The sequence below is a fragment of the Halichoerus grypus genome, chromosome 14 (assembly GCF_964656455.1).
Source record: "Halichoerus grypus chromosome 14, mHalGry1.hap1.1, whole genome shotgun sequence".
Taxonomy (NCBI): Eukaryota; Metazoa; Chordata; class Mammalia; order Carnivora; family Phocidae; genus Halichoerus; species Halichoerus grypus.
This window is the reverse complement of record NC_135725.1, coordinates 6,688,449-6,704,914: the sequence shown is the minus strand read 5'-3', so window position 1 is coordinate 6,704,914 and position 16,466 is coordinate 6,688,449. Positions and strand designations below refer to the sequence as shown.

Below are 16,466 nucleotides of genomic sequence, written 5' to 3'. Positions count from 1 at the left end.
TTCCTCATTTCAGAACTGGAACTTACCATCTACCCAATTGTTTAAACCAGAAAGCTGGATGTGATCTTCAATTCAGCCCTCCCCCTTCCCCTTTGTGTCTCCTCTCTTCACCGCCACCACGATAATCCAAACCATCATCATCGGCTGCCCAACAGGAGCCTCTTTATTGATCTCCCCATTTCCTCTTTCACCGCCCCCTCCCCCACCAATCTACACATCTCCCAGCAACCAGTAACCATCCCCCCACCGTGGTTCTTGGGCACAGCACCGTGGTCATTTCCTTCAGGCACTTGGCACAAGTCATGTGTTTATTGTGTTGTTCACTTTGTTATCTGTCTCCCCCACTAGACTATGGCACCGTGGGGCAGGGGAGCTGCTCAGTGCATCATTGTATCCTTCCTACCAGCACGGTGCCTGGCACAGAGTAGATAATAATTTTTAGATGAGTGGCATTAGGCCAAAGAGCTTAGATTTGCAAGGAGGAGTTTCACACATTCTGGAAAAAGGACTGATAAAGCATAAAGACACGTTAGAACATTAGAGGGAATGATGGAGGCAGCTGGATGGACATCTATGGATCTTCCTTACTAACAGCCTGCCAGTTGATGGGGCCTAAGGTAACGGGATAAAATGCAAGAGGAAAGGATGGAATCCTAGAGAGAGTTTAAAGGAGGAATTCCTATCTTCCAAAATATGTTGGGAGGGAGAGAGTCACTGATGTTGTAAGGTTGGTGAGCCAGAAAAATAGCGTTACTTCATCTCTTTGAAAACAGAATAGCATGACTAGGGAAAACCTCAGTTTTTAGGCATGTTGAGTTTGAAATGACTCTAAATATTTCCTGTGGGCCACGGGAGAACAGCCACACTCTGTCGACTTCTTTGAAAAGCCTCTTTGACAACGTGGTCAGCCATGACATAGTCATCAGGTTTATGATTCCTGATTTCCTTGCACAGAAAGTCAAGGAATTGAAATAAATTCTATAGTTCCAGCAGAAAGGAGAGAGTTAAAGCTTCAAAATTCTAAACCTGTTACATATTAAGGACAAATAGTTTTGAGCCCTAATTTCGTTACATCAGACATGACCACTAATAGCTTTGCCATTATCTATTGAATATGCAATGATTTCATTGTATGAGTACCTGTCATAACTAATTAACTGCGTGTAATGTATATTTTTCCGTGTTTTCCAAATTTTCTATGACAGCGTGTGGTATTTTTATAAATCAGGAAAAATATGGGATACTTTTTTTAAACAAAAATATAAAGACTCACTGTGTCAATTTCTGAGTGAATAGCTTTGGGGTAACCACTTGCCTTTACACACCAAACATATGTGAGCACAGAAGTTACTAAATGTTCCCAGAAATCACTGGAAATTTCCCTCCAAGAAGTACACACATGTTGATGTTTCTTGGAATTCTCTGCAGCTGGTTTCCCTTCTCTGGTTTCAGACTGCTTGGTCCCAAAAATCGCTGGGCTGGAATTATACAGTAAGTCCATTGTTCCAATAATTCCCCCTGAAGGCAAAATTCAGGGATTTGTCCCTTTTTTGTAATTATAGTCCCAAACCTAACTACTAGCTATTCTTCTTGATGTCGTTTTGATCTCTTGGAGGATTTTCACATCAAAAGTGTCTTTTAGGGGTTTGTTTTATTGTGGTAGGGCTTCCATTAGAGGAGGAAACCAGCTTGGGGAAGTAGCAGGGGTGGGTGGGGAGGGGAGTAGAGAATATTGTATGCCAAATTCATAGTCCTCTTGGTTATTAGACTGAAGGATGGCCCAGAGGTGAGTGACTGGGAAAGAATCATCTGGAAATAATGACATTGAGGATTACTGCAAAAAAACTGGGCATATTTCACCATGAGAAGGTAGGACATTGGGGCTTTGTAGCAAGAGGAATTAAATGCTACTCAAAGAAGCAATGCATCACGATAAGAGGAAGAATGAAGTCAGCCTGATATATAAAGAACAATTAAAGTTGTCAGGAAATGGAACATACTGCTTCATGTGACATAAGCTGTGTACCCACGGAAATTTTCAAGAAGATTCTAGAAGACTGTTCTCTGGGACCTGTGGTCCAGGAAGGCTGTGTGATGGACAGAGCATTGCACTTTATTTCTCACTTAGGCTCCATGTCCATGGTGGACTGACTACTGCATCCTATTTGTCCTCACTCCAGGACCCAGGCTAATGGAGCATCTACTACCTGGAAAAATGGCAGTCACCCTGTTAAAGGGAAGGAAGAGCTTCAGAGGGAAGTGACGCATGTCATTTCTGCTCACATTTCACTGGCCAAAGCAAAGTGCATGGTCACCCCTAAAATCAGGTGGGCAGCAAAATGCATATGCCTTCTTTTAGCAGGCAAATAGAAATGGTTCATAATATAAGTGGCATGTAGCTTATAATTTTTTAAAACTCAGATGTGAATAGAACTTTTGAAATGCTTCGTGGGGCTTCGGAACAGTTTGTTCTTTGTGCTCTTAAGCAGTTTCAGCATTATTGCAGTTAGAGGGCAGGCTCCAGGCCCCAGAGTAAGAGGTAGTCCTTGTGTAGTCTGGTAATATAGGTGAGGTTTGGTTGGGTGAGGTCTGGAGCCGATGACCAAGAAAGAATTCTTGAGACGTCTTTGATGCAAAATGGTGGTTTTATTAAAGCTCAGGGACAGGACCGGTGGGCAGAAAGAGCTGCTGCCCCAGGATTGTGAGGGGTGACTGATTATATCCTTGGGAGTTGGGGGAGGTAAGGAAAAGGGAGGTTTCAAAAGGATTTTCATGCGTTAAAGAAGACTCACAAGATCCCGGAGGCCTTGCCGTTGTCAAGTTAAGGTTGTTTTTCCCTTGGGTGCCTGGGTGGCTCAGTCGTTAAGCATCTGCCTTCCGCTCAGGTCATGGTCCCAGGGTCCTGGGATCGAGCCCCACATCGGGCTCCCTGCTCCACGGGAAGCCTGCTTCTCCCTCTCCCACTCCCCCTGCTTGTGTTCCCTCTCTCGCTGTGTCTCTCTCTGTCAAATAAATAAAATCTTAAAAAAAAAAAAAAAAGGTTGTTTTTCCCTCTAGCAAGGCATTAACATGAAGATAGTTGGGAGCTTCTTGGAGGAATGTGACCCGTATCCCACCCAGGAGTGTGTGTGCTGGGGGGAGGTTGCAGGGTGTCAGCTCGTGCTTTGTCCTTAGTTAGCCTTCTGCGCCCTCATCAGTCCCAACTCCGTGGTCACGTCTAAGAAAAGGCAAACTTCCGAAGCGGAAACTAACAGAAATCCATGTACCAGGGACGGGGTTAGTGTTCAGACGCAGAGCTTTGCAATGGTAGTGTCAGTATTGTTGTTCTGAGACAATTTTTTATGTCTTATGGGAGAAAACAATGGAGTAATTATGTTGGAGGTGCCGGAAAGCAAAATTTTCGCTATGGAATCAAAGAGGAACAGACGTAAGAACAACGAGGTTAATTTAATTTCACTCAAATCCTGATTTTGAATTGGAAGTACCACTATGAACTCAGTATATTTTTTTCTTAAAAAAGAAAAGAAGTATTTTCCAGCTCTGTCTACTGAGAAAGCCTAGAAATAAAAAGAAAGTCGCTAAGGAGTGCCCAGGTTATGGCCTCTAATTACCACTTCCCACTAAAAGAAATCAAGCTTCTTGGAAAAATGGCTGATTCCAGATTAGGCACAGGAAATACACAGGTTGAGCCTGGAACATCATGTGATCCAAGAAGGCAAGAAATTTATCAGCGAATACTTGAGTCATGCAAAAAGGCTCAGCAACCAGATTGAATGGTCTCTTCCTGGAGAGAGGGGATACTTTGAACAATTTTAAGAATACAAACTGCAGTGGTTTGAAACACATCAAATGTGCTTGAATTCACCAGCTCATATACCTGCAAATCCCCAGTGGAGACCATTGCAGAGCTTGTTATTTTGAAAACTGGGAGATAAAAGAAGAGATCTTACCTTTCCTCTATGAACTGCACCTTAGGTAACCAAATAGTTGATGAGAGGAAGCTTCTCTTTATGGAAGTATTCCAGTTAATAAACAAGAAGAAATCACTGAATTAGAATATGACTATTTTGCATCCCCTAATGAATTAACGGAGGTAGGCAATGATCGTCAGTAGCAATAAGCACACAAAAAGAACAGATATCTAGACATTTATGCCTCAGGACGGAAGTGCATATCCTACCTATAAAGTATGCCCTCTGCAATACCAGCAAGTAAAAATCAGTGACTCTCAACACTTTTGCCTTCCAAGAGACATTTGGCATTGTCTGGAGATATTTTTGATTATCACAATTAGGAGAGAGAATGCTACTAGTGTCTAATGGTTAGAGTCTAGAGACTCTGCTTAACCTCCAACGCAGCATAGGACAATTCCCCACCATGAAGATATGGTCCCAAATGTCAATAGTGCTGGGCTTGAGAAATCTCGCTTTAGATCAAATAATCAATTTACGTATAATTATGTATATAGTGACAGGGTAACAGGTCAAGTGACATCACAGGGATGCAATCAACAAGATCAGATCGTGGGCAACTCTAAAAGACAATCGAAGTAGTTTCTTTAGCAAATAAAAGGGTATTTATCTTTTAGAGGTATATGCTGAAATATTTACAGATGAAATGTTATGATGTCTGGGTTTCCTTCAAAATAATTTACAATGGATATGGGTGGATGGATGGGGGTCTACATGAAATAAGACTGGCCATGAGTTAATAGTTGTTGAACTGGGTAGATAAGTATATGAGGGTTCACTCTCTGGTATGTTAAAATTGTGCGTGATAACAAGTTAAAGGATTTTAATCATTTATTATATAAAATGATGATGAGGGGCACCCTGAGTCGCTCAGTTGGTTAAGCACCTGCCTTCAGCTCAGGTCATGATCTCGGGGTCCTGGGATGGAGCCCCACATCAGACTCCCTGCTCAGCGGGGAGTCTGCTTCTCCCTCTGCCTCTGCTCTCTCTCTCTTCCCCCTGCTTATGCATGTTCTCTCTCTCTCTCAAATAAATAAAAAAATCTTAAAAAAAAATAAAATGATGGTGATAACAAATGATAATTTAAAGAAGTGTTCTTTACTTTAAAATAAAAGGGTAGCATCTTTTTATCAGTGTATTCATTTTCTACCGCTACATAACAAATTGTTCCCAAAGTTTGCAGGTTCAAACATCTCATATAGTTTCTGAGATCTTCTTAGCCAGATGGTTCTGGCTCAGCAGCATCCACAAGATTGCAGTGAAGATAGTGGCTGGAGCTGCAGTCCCCTGAAGGCTTGACTAAGCCTGGATGATCCTCTTACGAGATGGCTTACTCACATGGCTATTACCTGGATGCCTCAGTCCCTTGTTACAGGGCCTCTCTATAGTGCTGCAGAGTGTCTTAATGGCATGGCAGTTAGAGTCTCTCGCAGCAAGCAATCCAAGAGAAAGAATAAGCAAGGGGCTGCAGTGCCTCTCGTGACCTGGTCTTAGAAGTCTTACTGTCACTTCTGCCATATTTTATTCATTAGAAGTGAGTCACTAAGCCCAACCCATACTCAAGGGAAAGGAAATTAGGATCCACCCATTGAAGGGAGTTATAAAGAATTGGTGGACACATTCTAAACCATCACAATTGGCCTCTTTAAATTTTTTTATTTTATTTTATTGGCCTATGACATCCTAAAGTGATAGAAACTCTAGTCTCAGAAACCTATGCTAGTATAAAAAAGACTGCAGATATATTGAGAGATTGTACCTACATCTAATGAGGTTAAGATACCGCCTTACTTGTTATTAAAAGAGTCAATCTAAATGGAACCCTAATAGTATTTAACAGTAAATTATTTTTAAAGGTGAAATGAGGGATGCCTCGGTGGCTCAGTCCGTTAAGCGTCTGCCTTCGGCTCAGGTCATGATCCCGGGGTCCTGGGATTGGTCCTGCATTGGGCTCCTTGCTCAGTGGGGAGCCTGCTTCTCCCTCTGCCTGCCATTCCCCTTGCTTGTGCTCTCTCTGACAAATAAATTAAAAAATAAAATAAAAGTAAAATGATATATTGAAACAATTTGAAAGAAACAAGGATGAAGAAAGAAAGATGAAGAAGGATAACTTTCAGTTAAGGAGGTACTAAAGGGTAAGATAAATTCTTTCTTTTTAAGGTTTATTTATTTGAGAGAGCGGTGGGGGGGAGTGCACGCATTCGCCAACAGGGGGGAAGCTCAGAGGTAGAGGGAGAGAGTCCCAAGCGCAGAGCCCACCGAGGGGCTCGATCTCACGATCCCGGGCTGAAACCAAGAGCCAGTCGCTCAACTGAGTGAGCCATCCAGGCACCCGGGGTAGGATAGATTCTGAAGGGTAAATTCATTTGCACTATCGCTAAAAATTCTCACTGGAATTAAAGGAGAGCAAATATACAGGGTTGTTACAAGCAAATGAACAAAAGCCAACTCTTAGTTTCTCATCTTCCAAATATCCCCAGGCTCATCATAATCAGAAACATTCATAGTAGGCTGGATGTAATCCCATAGTTTCCTTTATAGGAAACCATATCTTGTGCAAAATGCATAATATAAGCTAAACAAGGACACTGCGTCCTCCCTGCCTCTCAGGCATTCACCCTAGTCCTGTGGCAACTCTCTGATGTACTGTCCCTTCCTTTTTGCATGTCTTTCTTCTCCATCGTATCAGAGAATCCCATAAAGAGTAGTCCCTGGACCTCATGCAGCATAATCACCTCAGGTGCATGGTTGAAGACATTTCTAGAGCCAACCCCACCCCTCCCAAACCAGAAAATCTTACAATGCGGCCCAGAAATATGGATCTTTAATAAGATCCCCAAGGTGAAATTGTTTTGTACAATAAAGCTCAAGAACCCCTATATCGGGCTATGAACATGAGAAGAGGGTCTGAGTCTCACTCACCTCTGCGTTCTTAGTCTCTCACCTGTATCCTTGTACCTTTCCCGGCATAGGGACCCCTAGCACGCATGGTAGGTGTTAGATAAATGTTCATGGAATTGAACTGACTTGGAAAGATTTCCACATCTTACGAAGTTTTAACTCCACTAATTCATGAAGAGATTCTGGGTTGATGAGACTCTTTGGTAGGCTTGGTGAGGTGGTCGTGTACTGTTTTTGCCCGTCTAGCATCTGTTATCTCTTGTGATGACAGCGCTGTTGTTTTCCTGAGGGGAGCCACTCCTCTTGTGCTCCATTCCTGTAGTCTGAGAGGCATGGCAAGACTTTCTCCACAAAGGACATGAGCCTGTGTCCCAGGTTTGGCCAATCAGAGCATGTATTCCCCCAGACTACTGCAACTGGTTCAGAATGGGTACATGACGCAGTGAGACCTCTACTCCAGATTTGCTGGTGCCGTCAGGAAAGAGGTGTCTTCTTGGCTCTGGATTTGCTAAGCTGGTGGAACATGAGTCTGGACTTTCCAATGACAATCTTTTTTAAATTTTTAATTCAATTAATTAACATATAGTGTATTATTAGTTTCAGAGGTAGAGTTTAGTGATTCATCAGTTGCAAAAAACACCCAGTGCTCATTACATCACGTGCCCTCCTTAATGCCCATCACCCAGTTACCCCATCCCCCCACCCACCTCCAATGACCATCTTTGTTTCCACCTAATCTACTCGTGGTCTCTACAGATTTGCCTGTTTGGGACACTCCATATATAAATGGAACCATACAATAGGTGGGTTTTTTTTTGCATAGATGGCTTTTTTCACTTAGCCTAATGTTTTCAAGGCTCATCCATGATATAGCATGTAGAGTGCTTCATTCCTTTTTATTGCTAACTAATATCCCACTGTATGGATATACTCTATTTTGTTTATCCATTTGTCAGTACAGTGGACATTTGGGTACCCTTTGACTTTTCATGGATCAATAAGTTCCTTTTTATGCTTAAGTATTTTTGTAACAGTGAAAAATTGTAATGCAGATGGTTCTGAATCAAATATTGGAACATGTGATTTGATGAGTGATGAGTGTGATTTGACAGAGGTAGTGAATGAAATATGAGAACTTTCAACTGTCCTAGAAAATCAGGGCTGTATTGTTTATGTAACAATATTACATTTGTGTATTAGGCTTCAATTCACATTTGAAGTTTCAAAATTATAAATCATAACGTTTCATAATTATGATATGGCTTCAAGATTAGCAATGGTGCCTTGAAAATTCTGCTCCGAGTGTGTATGAGCAGGTGATAAACACTCGGTCACTTCACTTTTGGTCACTGTCACTTTCACAGTCAATGAAGATGGTTGTCTGTGAAACAAGACTCAAGTTCCTCAACCCACCCTGTTCCAAAGGCTCTGAAACAAGCACACAGATGTTTTCAAATTTTACCAGTGTTCTTACTGTTAACAATTATAGGAAAACAGAGACTAGAGATCACAATCAATGGGTCTCCAAGAATCATAAAAAAATCTTTAAAAGCACTACTTATAGTTATCCCTAGTGATCATCTCAATGTTAGTGGGACTCAGGCCACTGTTTTCTAGCTCAATATCCCAACCTTCTTAGGTGTTCCCTTGAGAGAGGGGGATCTGCTTGTCATAGGGGGGCTGGACTAATGACCTGTGAGCTTCTTGGAGCTCTGTAAGTCTGTAATCTCTACCAACTCCTCAGTTAACACCTTTCAGAATATGTTTAACTAATCAGGAAAGGGACAAAGAGCAAAGAATGAGGGAGACAGACAGACCTGGGTTTGAAACCCAGTGTATTAATTTTCTGTAGCTGGGTAAGAAATAGCCACACACGTAGTGGCTTGAACACATACTTTTTTTTTTTTTTTAAGATTTATATATTTGAGAGAGAGCATGAGCAGGAGCAGGGCAGGAAGGAGCAGAGGCAGAGGAAGAAGCAGACTCCCCGCTGAGGAGGGAGCCCAACATGGGCTCAATCCCAGGACCCTGGGATCAAGACCTGAGCCAAAGGTGGACACTTAACCACCTGAGCCACCCAGGTGCCCCTTGAACACATACTTACTATCTCACCATTTCTGTGGGGGCAGGAGTTCAGGCATGGCCTAGCTGGGTTCTGTGCTTCAGGGTCACACCAGGTTGTAATCAAGGTGTCAGCCAGGATGGGGTTCTCATCCATAGGCTCAACTTCTACGTAGTGACTTTAACAACTTGGATGTGTAGATTTATGTATTTCATTAAATTTGGAAAGATTTGCTCACTGTATTTTTCAAATATTCTTTCCGCCCCTTTGTCTTTCTTCTCTTCTTCGGCAACTCCCATTATGTGTAGGTTGGTACACTAGAAGGCATCCTGTACGCCTTTTGTTTGTTTTTTAAGCTTCTCAAAGTGTGTTTCTTAAGCCAGAAGCATCAACACCACCTCAGAAGTTGGTAGAAATGTCAACTCTTAGGCCTTATTCCAAATGTATTGAAGAAACTTTGGGGATGAGACCCAACAATCTGTGTGTGTGTGTGTGTGTGTGTGTGTTTTAAGTGAAATTGACACACAATGTTATAGTAGTTTTAGGTGTACAACATAGTGATTCAACGAGTCTACACATTATGCTATGCTTACTACAAGTGTAGCTGCCATGTGTCACCATACAACCTGATTATAATATCATTGACTATATTCCCTACACTTACCTTTCATTCCCATGACTTACTCATTCCATAACTGGAAGTCTGTACCTCTTTCTCCCTTTCACCCATTTTTCCTATCCCCCCAATTCCCTCCCTTCTGGCAACCACCAGTTTGCTCTCTGTATCTATGAGTCTATTTCTGTTTTGTGTTTTCCTTTGTTTTGTTTTTTAGATTCCACATGTAAGTGAAATCATATAGCATTTGTCTTTTCTCTGTTTGACTTGTTTCACTCAGCATAATACCCTCTAGGTCCATACATGGTGTTGCAAATGGCAAGATCTCATTCTTTTTTATGGGAAATAGTCCATTGTGTGTATATACCATATCTTCTTTATCCATTCATCTATTGATGGACCTTTACAGTGGTTCCATATCTTGGCTATTGTATAGCTGCAACAATAATAAATAATGCTGTAATAAACATAAGGGTGCACATATTTTTTTGAATTAGTGCTTTGTGTTTTTTGAGAGGTAGATATCCAGTAGTGGAATTACTGGATCATATAGTATTTCCATTTTGTGGTTTTTGAGGAAACTCCGTACTATTTCCCAAAGTGTTCGCACCAGTTTACATTTCCACCACCAGTGTTTGAAGATTCCTTTTTCTCCACATCCTCGCCAACACTTGTTATTTCTTGTCTTTTTAATTTTAGGTATTCTGACAGGTGTAAGGTAGTATTTCATTGTGGTTTTGATTTGCATTTCCTTGGTGATTAGTAATTTTGAGCATCTTTTCTTGTGTCTTTTGGCCATCTGTATGTCTTCTTTGGAAAAATGTCTATTTAGATCCTTTGGCCATTTTTTAATTGGATCATTCATTTTTTTGGTGTTGAGTTGTGTACATTCTTTATATATTTTGGATATTAACCCCTTATTGGATATATCATTTGCAAATATCTTCTCCCATTCAGTAGATTGCCTTTTTGTTTTATTGATAGTTTCCTTTGCTGTGCAAAATCCTTTTATTTTGGCATAGTCCTAATAGTTTATTTTTGCTTTTGCTTCCCTTGCTTGAGGAGACATATCTAGAAAAATGTTGCTAAGGCCAGTGTCCGAGAGGTTATGACCTATGTTTTCCTCTAGGAGTTTTATGGTTTCAAGTCTCACATTTAGGCCTTTAATTCTTTTTCAGTTTATTTTTGTATATGGTGTAAGAAAGTGATCCAGAGGCGCCTGGGTGGCTCAGTTGGTTAAGCGACTGCCTTCGGCTCAGGTCATGATCCTGGAGTCCCGGGATCAAGTCCTGCATCGGGCTCCCTGCTCAGCAGGGAGTCTGCTTCTCCTTCTCCCCCCCTCTTGTGTGCTCTCTCTCTCTCTCATTCTTTCTCTCAAATAAATAAATAAAATCTTTAAAAAAAAAAAAGAAAAAAAAAAAGAAAGTGATCCAGATTCATTCTTTTGCATGTAGCTGTCCAGTTTCCCCAACACCATTTGTTGAAGAGACTGTCTTTTCCTCATTGTATATTTTTGCTTCTTTTGTCTTAGATTAATTGACCATGTAGGAATGAGTTTACTTCTGGACTCTCTATTATAGTCCATTGATCTATATGTCTGTTTTTGTGGCAGTACCATACTGTTTTGATTACTTTAGCTTTGTAGTATATCTTGAAATCTGGGATTGTGATTCCTCCAGCTTTGTTCTTTCTCAAGATTGTTGGCTATTTGAGGTCTTTTGTGGTTCCATATAAATTTTAGAATTCTTTGTTCTAGTGCTGTGAAAAATGCTGTTGATATTTTGATAGGGATTGTATTGAATCTGTAGATTGCTTTGGGTAGTATGGACATTTTAACAACATTAATTCTTCTAATCCACGAGGATGGTATATCTTTCCATTGTTCATGTTGTCTTCAATTTCTCTTATCAATGTCTTATAGTTTTTAGAGTACAGGTCTTTCCTTCCTTGGTTAAGTTTATTCCTAGGTTTTTTTGGGGGAGGTTATAATTTTAAATGGGATTATTTTTTAAATTTGTCTTTCTACTGCTTTATTATTAGTGTATGTAGAGAGAGACTCAACTTCACTGAATTCATTTATTACTCTTAATAGTTTTTTGGTGGAGTCTTTAGGATTTTCTATATATAGTGTCACGTCATCCACAAATAGTAAGTTTTACTTCTTCCCTACCAACTCAATTGCCTTTTATTTCTTTTTCTCGTCTGATTGTTGTGGCTAGCACTTCCAGTACATGATGTTGAGTAAAAGTTTTGAGAGTGGACATCATTGTCTTTTTCTTAAGCTTAGAGAAAAAGCTCTCAGTTTTTCACCTTAGCAATCTATGTTTTTTTGGGTTTTTTTGGTTTTTTTTTAAAGATTTTATTTATTTATTTGACAGAGAGCACAAGCAGGCAGAGTAGTAGACAGAGGGAGAGGGAGAAGCAGGCTCCCCACTGAGCAGGGAGCCCGATGTGGGGCTTGATCCCAGGACCCTGGGATCATGACCTGAGCCGAAGGCAGACGCTTAACGACTGAGCCACCCAGGCGCCCCGACAATCTATGTTTTAACAAGCCCTCCAGGCAGTTCTGATGCATGTTAAGGTTTGAGAACCACTGGTTTAGACAGTTCTGAATTTATTGATTTAGGCTGTCCATGTATCTTTCAAATCTTTTTTTTTTTTTATTTAATTTATTTATTTGACAGAGAGAGACACAGCGAGAGAGGTAACACAAGCAGAGGGAGTGGGAAAGGGAGAAGCAGGCTCTCCACTGAGCAGGGAACCCAATGCGGTGCTCGATCCCAGGACCCTGGGATCATGACCTGAGCTGAAGGCAGACGCCTAACAACTGAGCCACCCAGGTGCCCTCCATTTATCTTTCAATTAATTGATTAAGTAATTGATTCTAGTCACATTATTGAACTCCTGCTAGGTGCTAAACATTGAGGATATGATGATAAGACACTGTTTCTGCTTGCTTTGTTTGTTTATAGCAAGAGAGAGAGTGCAAGCAGGGGGAGGGGTGGAGGGAGAGGGAGAGAATATCCAGCAGACCCCCCTGAGCGTGAAGCCAGATGCAGGGCCTGATCTCACCACCCTGACATCATGACCTGAGCCGAAATCCAGAGTCAGACACCCAATTGACTGAACCACTCAGGTGCCCCACTATTTCTGCTCTAAATGATAGAACGTGGTTTCTGTGCTCACTGGATCACTAAGTGTTTTTAGAAAGGCTGCACATGAACAGGTTATAAAAGGATATATACGCAAAAATGTAGTTGTGAATAGTTATTGTGGGGGCCCAGAGGCAGAGCACAGAACACAGAAATTCATCCTAAAACTGGAACAGTGTAAGCAGTAGTTCCAGGCTGAGGTGAGAAAAAGCCTGTAGGACCATTATGGTTTGAATAAAGGAGATGATGAGATAGCAGAGTGGGTGGAATGTGGTGTTGAGCGACCTTCTCTATGGACTGGGAAGAATCCATTTCTATTCTGGTCTCTGAATCCAATGTCCCATTGCTGAGCCAAGTACACTTTTATCCTTATATTATCGTTATCCTTATCTTTATTTGTGGAAGTGATTACAAGGCAAGATATAAGTCATTTATTGTTTAGTGTGAAAGAAAAATCTATGAACAGATTAAAAAGTTTGTAATGGACAATTTCAAATATAAATGAAAGTAGGGAGAATTGTATCATAAACTCCTATATACTTATAATCCAACTTTTGAGCTAGTTGGTGTGAGGACCAAATAAGATTATGTATGTAAAGCCTTTAGCAGAGACCCTTACTGTCAATAGGCTTTCAATTACAGCTTGTTGTACCAGTCGGGGTTCAATCAGAAAAGCAGACCACTCACTAGAGATTTGCTATAGGGATTTGACCTGATACAATTGTGGGGGCTGGTTTCACAGTCTGTGAGGCTGTTGTCTTTGTGCCTGTTGATAGAACCCAGTCAGTAGGATGTGCTGGAACCTGCATCAGTCCTCACTGCCTGCAAATCTCCAACCTCAATGATGGGAGTGACCAGCAGAGGATGGTGTAAATGTACATTGGCCCAGCAGTTGGAGTTGCTAAAGCAGGATCAGGTGAGAACCGGAGGAGCTATGGGCCCAACTATTGCTCCAGCCCAATAGGCAAGATCAGTAGCATATAAGTATGTGAGCTGCAAGAGAGCCTGGAACCCTGCAGCGACCTTTCAAACATAAACAATGTGGCTGTGACTTCACTTTTGTCTTCCAAATCTCATGCAAGATGTTTCTTGTGGTTTGCACACCTAGAGTTATGCAAGGAAGGGAATTCAGGGATATGCAGTTTTAGTTATTTGTTACTGTGTAACAAACTACCCCCAAACCCTTAGATGAAAACAGTAACAATCATTTATGTAGCTCAGGAACATACAGTTTGGGCAGGACTCAGCGAGGACAGTTTATCTGTGTTCCAAATGGTGTCAGCCAGAGTGGCTCCAAAAACTGATCAGAGGCTGGCTGGAGACTGGAATCACCTGAAGGCTCCATCACCCTTTGTCTATGATTGATGCTAGCTGTCAGCTGGAAGAGTCAACTCTCTGTGCGGTTTCTCTGGCATGGCAGCTTCATGGTAGCCAGGCTTTTTATTGGAGATTCAGGGTTCCAAAGATATAGGACTTAAGAGAGAGAGAGAGGGAGGCAAAGTGGGAGAGGGAGAGAGACAGATAAGCAGACGGAGTTTCTATTTTGGTTGTCATTTTTTTTTTAATTTTTTTATTGTTATGTTAATCCCCATACATTACATCATTAGTTTTAGATATAGTGTTCCATGATTCATTGTTTGTGCATAACACCCAGTGCTCCATGCAGAACATGCCCTCCTCAATACCCATCACCAGGCTAACCCGTCCTCCCACCCCCCTCCCCTCTAGAACCCTCAGTTTGTTTTTCAGAGTCCATCGTCTCTCATGGTTCTTCTCCCCCTCCGATTTCCCCCCCTTCATTCTTCCCCTCCTGCTACATTCTTCTTCTTCTTTTTTTCTTTCTTAACATATATTGCATTATTTGTTTCAGAGGTACAGATCTGAGATTCAACAGTCTTGCACAATTCACAGCGCTTACCAGAGCACATACCCTCCCCAGTGTCCATCACCCAGTCACCCCATCCCTCCCACCCCACCCCCCACTCCAGCAACCCTCAGTTTGTTTCCTGAGAATAAGAATTCCTCATATCAGTGAGGTCATATGATACATGTCTTTCTCTGTTTGACTTATTTCGCTCAGCATAATACCCTCCAGTTCCATCCATGTCGTTGCAAATGGCAAGATCTCATTCCTTTTGATGGCTGCATAATATTCCATTGTATATATACACCACATCTTCTTTATCCATTCATCTATCGATGGACATCTTGGCTCTTTCCACAGTTTGGCTATTGTGGACATTGCTGCTATAAACATCGGGGTGCACGTAGCCTTTCGGGTCCCTACTTTTGTATCTTTGGGGTAAATACCCAGTAGTGCAATTGCTGGATCATATGGTAGCTCTATTTTCAACTTTTTGAGGAACCTCCATACTGTTTTCCAGAGTGGCTGCACCAGCTTGCATTCCCATATTTTGGTTGTCATTTATTAGCTATGCCACTTTAAGCAGGTCATTTATTTTCTCTGAACCTCAGTTCTCCAGTTTTAAAAATCAGAACTTATTTTGGGGTTGCCCAGAAGAAGACTCTGAGGCAATAATTTGAGTGAAAGTAGTTTATTTAGGAGTTAATCCCAGGAAATATCAGAAGGGAGCTGAGACGTGTACAGGGAAAGAAGGACGCTGGTAAAAGTTAATCAAGCAAGTTACCACTGTGGGCAACTGGAGCTTAAAACCTCTAGGGAAACCTGGGGAAACACTATAGAATCTATGTTACAGAGCTATCTCATCCAAGGGTTGAGGAGCTGGGATATTTATACATCAACCCCCATCAGTCATTGGTTGAAGACTCTGGGGAACATTAATTCCTCAGCACCTTTGGTGTGCTGAGATCTATGCAAGTGGGAAAAACCCTCAGACAAACAGATACAGGTGCAGCTGGAGGAAAATTAACAGGTTTGCATTGAAAATGGTAAGAGCTTAAGGGATATGAACAGGGCACCCATGGGGTTTGCTACAGAGTATATAGGTAGCTGAGTAATTGAAATGAGATGATACACAAAGAAATCCACTCCTGGCGTGATGGTGCCTGTTCTTGCTTTGGAACACGCCACTGCAGGATTGAAGGGAGGCCCTGAGGTCCAGGAGCTTTCAATGCTCACAGGAGGAGACACGCCAATTTCCTGAAAGGCAGTCTTAAGAAATGGCAGTAATACTAGTGGATTACCCACCCCCCTCAAGGGACTTCAGGGTTAATAACCTGTCACCCTATGGGAGTGCAGACCTCCCTGGTGGTTCCTCATAACTGAGTCTTATCTACACAAGGCTTGCTACCTTGGCTAATCTTACTCAAGGTCCAACCCTTGCAGATCACTGCCCCTTACCCCCCAAATGTTCTGGAACTCACCATCTGGTGACATTATCCAAGGACGGTTGCAAACCCATGTTATTACGATATTGGATTCATAAATCTGTAGTCATTTGACAGATGTCTGCACATCTCTTAAGGTTTTTGAGCAGAGGAGTGACATAATCCAATCTTTGGGAAGATTCTGGTGTGCAGGATTAAAAGACACCAAAGAGGGAAAAGCAGAGTCTGTGTGTGTATGTGTGAAGTTATTACAACTACCCATTTTGAGCCACGCGGGATGGGAGGACCTGACTTGGCAGGAAGCGCTGTGCATGTAAAGGGACCGATGTGCAAGGGGCAAATCTTGGTGTCTCATAATAAAGTAAGCAATGGCCTGGTATCGCAAGACTCGGGTCCCCAGGCACGGGGCCACGGCCATCTTTGCAATGTTCCTCGCGTCCTTCCTCACGTGTAAG

The 16,466-nt window shown here is 41.8% G+C and overlaps 1 protein-coding gene across 2 annotated transcripts in view; it reads left to right on the top strand.

Annotated features, from left to right (window-relative positions):
- RCL1 (RNA terminal phosphate cyclase like 1) overlaps positions 1-16,466 on the top strand; it is a 96,971-nt gene that overhangs the window by 17,994 nt on the left and 62,511 nt on the right. The gene's annotated exons all lie outside the window — the stretch shown is intronic.